At 30.4% G+C, this 4303-nt stretch overlaps 1 protein-coding gene across 2 annotated transcripts in view; it reads right to left on the bottom strand.

Annotated features, from left to right (window-relative positions):
• LOC108688039 (pleckstrin homology domain-containing family G member 5-like) overlaps positions 1–3935 on the bottom strand; it is a 110918-nt gene extending 106983 nt beyond the window's left edge. For both annotated transcript variants that reach the window (XM_018194117.1, XM_018194118.1), the window contains exon 1: positions 3118–3935. The gene's annotated coding sequence lies outside the window, so the exon portion shown is untranslated. The remainder of the gene's footprint in view (positions 1–3117) is intronic.
• Positions 3936–4303: the final 368 nt, after the last annotated feature.

Genomic DNA, 4303 nt, shown 5'->3' with positions numbered 1-4303 from the left:
TATATATATGTATATATATATATATATACACACATGTATTTCTGATTTTTTAAATGTTTCTCTTATTATATTGTAGTATATCACATAAAATTCTAATTAGAATTTTATCCTTTCTAACGTCCATAATAAATCTCTAAAACGGATTTGAAATACCATCAAAGATAAGTTCAATGTCACATTCATTTTTATCTCTTACATTTCCTGTTTTCTTAAAGACATAACTTATTTTTTGTTTCCAAGTAAAAAAATTTAGCAATTGTAAACGCATTATAATCATAATTACTAGAATAAATTGATAAATATATTTAGATATTTTTCTTTCTGTTTGTCGCAAACATCTGTCTAAGCTGTGTTCTCTACAACAATAAGTATATTATTACAGGGAATATATATTTTCCAAGAATCAGTAGAGATAATATGTTATCACGCGATTGTCACATGTATCGTGAAATTATACGTTATGTGTTACATAACGATTTTTTCTATTATTGCGCCAAATCTATAAGATTAGATGGATACACTAAATGTACAGATAGTAAAAAATGCAATTTTTAAATTGAATTATTAGTAGATATGGTTTACGATCGATTCAACTTATGAGTTAAAAAACGAACGCAAAATGTAATTTTAATTGATCGAACGTGACGTTCAAACTCTTTCTTGTGGACTCTCGTGTAAAAGTGCAAGCCTACGCAGCAAAATTTTGACGAGCATTATTTCAGAATTGGAGATAAACCGCCGAAACAGACTACAATTTAACACATACTGGATCCGTACAATAATACATATGCGATAAAAAGGTTCAATTTAAAAAATCATTTGGCTAGCAAACGTATAGCATGTTTTTTTTCTACAATGAATATTCTTTTTAATCTAAATTGTCATGAAAATTGAAAATTTCATCGCTTTAAAAATAAAGTGAATAATTAGATGTAACTATTTAAATTACTGGTTATTAGAATGATTATTTGAAAACAAAACTTTTCAATAATATTTTAAAAAGTATATTTTGCTTATGTACGTACTTATTATACAGGATATCTTGAAATTCACAATTCAAAATACTATAGCAAAATAGTTTCCGAGAAATTTAATAAAAAAATTATTTATTTTAATTATTTAAATTTATTTTAAGCAGTAATTTTAATATGAGTTTAAATATGGCCAATTATGTTTATGTGGTCACCTGTCCTGAGTTGCGCGTGCGGTAATTAGTAAACATTTTAATGCCATGCGTTCACTAATATTCGCAGGTGACCATTTAAAATCGTCTGTAATTATATGCATATATTTTAAAAAGTCTATTTAAAATAAAAATTTACAAATAGCTTTTTATTTAATTCAAGAAAAATTTTTGAGAACAATTTCTAGTTGAGAATAAATAAATCAGAAGATAATATTCTAATCATATTAAACAGAATTCTGATTATTTCAACTACAATCATAATAGAATCAACCATAAAATTTTGATTAATCCATTTTCAATCAGAATTCCAATTAAAGTAATCAGATTCTTTTTCCAGTATAAATATAGTATTTTGAGTGCGAATTTCGGAACTATATATTTTAAATATATATTTGTTTCTGATTTTTCAAATGTTTTCGTCATATTACACGTCACATAAAATTCTAACTAAAATTTATTTTACTCTGAATTCTATAATAATTAATTACTAACTATAGTAATAATTAATAAATGATATCATTTTGCGACATTCGATTACTTGACCTCGATAATTATCGATACTAACTCATCACAAATGGTCACAACAAGTAAGTTGAGATCTGCGCGTTTCACCAATATAATTCCGTCAATTAAAGTTTCTCTTTCGTCGCGGAATCGATCGGATTGTTAAGTCGGTCAAGGTTACGGTTTATCGACAATTGTACAACATCCCGTACAGGTGGAATATTCGATCGGTTGCGTATTATTACGTTTGATTCGTAATGGCAACGAGTCTTTGTCTCTCTCTCTCTCTCTCTCTCTCTCTCTCTCTCTCTCTCTCTCTCTCTCTCTCTCTCTCTCTTTCTCTTGTCGTGCTATTTTTATGGCTGCTTGCACGGCTGCATAAACACGAAAAGGGCACGGATAACCGTGATTTTATTAATTATTCGACTTTTCCTATCGTGAGGAAAGGAGAGAAAGAGAGAGAGAGAGAGAGAGAGAGAGAGAGAGAGAGAGAGAGAGAGACAAAGAAACTTTGCCGAAGAAACTTTGCCGGGAAAGATTCACATCAAAGCATACCATTCAAACTCGTGAGATTTCTCTCTTACAATATTAATATTGCTTGATTTATCAGTTAAAGTCTTTAGAATTCGAAATATAAATGGCGATCAGTATATAAACATCACTTTTAATACTAATATAGACTTTGTTACATACGGAGAAAAATAGAATAATTTTTATCTAGTTTGTTCTCTTGCAAAAGATTTTTATCTAATAAAAATATTCTGATTATTTTTACCGAACTTACGACAACTTTATTTGTCTGAAAATATCGGAAGTAACAAAAAAGGTATATACATTACGATTCAGTATAATAAATTCATTAAAATGATTATTATTTTACAATAAAATAAAGCATACTCAAGCATATTCAAGATTATAAATGAATAACTTTCAAGATTTTATGCACTTGTATTTTTTATCATATAGTAAAGTAAATTTTGTCAGCACTAAAGCAAAAATATTCGTTAAAGCAAAAGCTCGATAAAATAAATTAAGATATATGATAATTTATAGATTTACTTTACAAAATGTAAGAAATGGCTTACAGTGTTGCTATACGACGATCGCTTATTTATATAGAAAAATAAAATAAATTTTACATAAGTGAACCAGTCTCCATGTAGACTTTTAATTTCATAAAATTTATTAGAATTTTAGAGCGCATTCATAAATAATTATTCCGCAACGCGCCACATATTGTCACATATAATTTGTATAATGTATTTATTATCAGTATTATATGTATATTATTTTATATTTTTTTCTGTGCATCGCACATTGTCCGAATCAAATGTTTAAAATATTTTTAAACAATTTACGATTGCACACACACACACACACACACACACACACACACACACACACACACACACACACACATGACATACCGCTGCCTTGTTTAAACTTAATGTGTTAAACTTTTATTCTGATTCTCTCCGGATCGCGGAAATTTCACCGGAACGTTAAAATCACTCCGCAACGCGCACTTGTCATATTTATGCAATATATTTATTATCAATATTATATGCATGCGATTTTGTTATACGACAATCATATCATTATTTTATGATGGGTCGTGCGGGAAAATGACATGTGTGCTAATTTTATATTTATTATCAATGCGGACATCTCTGACGGTCCGACAGTTTAAGCCTGCATAAAATCCGTATAATTAAGGTACACAATCACTGATACTTTCAATAATTCTCTCCGATCCACGCGTATAATTAGTCGGAATTTTAATTAGAACAATGCGACGCGTATGCATGGACGAGCATTTCGTTACGCGAGGATTCATCGATGTTTTTAATGGAGCAAAATTATAAGAATTATAAGGATTTCTCCCGGAACATTCTGATGCAATATCGCGGTGCGCTCACGTCGTACACTCGCGTTTCCGCACTGAACCAAAGTAAATTTCGCTGTCTCTAATCAAGTCTTATTAAAGATACAGCTCTGAGACCAATTTCACAAGATAACGAACACACTGAGCCGATCCAAGGTTTCTTATCGTACGTGTAATTGCACGCGTAATATTCCACTGGTAGTAATTCAATTTACATTACATGCACATCGCGATCGATTACGAAAAAGATCGATTCTCGGCAGAATTCATGATTTTTCCTCCCGTCCTCCTTATTAGTTTTCCTCTTAACTCCGTTTTTCCCGGGTAACCGATGAAGTGGAACGATATGACACGCGACGATAAGGCCGCGCTTCGGCAACTGACGAAGGTGCCCGTGCTTCATTATTGGTTCGATATTACTGGTGGCTGATAATACGCCACGTAGCTGATAAACAAAGCGCGTCAAATGAAAAAAAGATAAAGATGACTATACGTGAAATCTTATTGACTACTCTAAGATAAAACGCGATTTTCTCGCAAAACGAAGTCACGCTAACTTTATCATTCGATCTTTTCCAATTATTTAAAATCAAATTAATTGATTCTTTGTGAAATATTTATATTGAAAAATATGAACAATGTTAAGTGAGAATCGACCGAAATTAAACACACTTGAGTAACAATGCGATATTCGATCTTTTAAGGCGATGATAATAATAATATTTCTT

This window comes from Atta colombica, unplaced genomic scaffold, assembly GCF_001594045.1.
Source record: "Atta colombica isolate Treedump-2 unplaced genomic scaffold, Acol1.0 scaffold224, whole genome shotgun sequence".
Lineage (NCBI taxonomy): Eukaryota > Metazoa > Arthropoda > Insecta > Hymenoptera > Formicidae > Atta > Atta colombica.
Note: the sequence above shows the minus strand (reverse complement) of the source record. Positions and strands in the feature narration are given on the sequence as shown.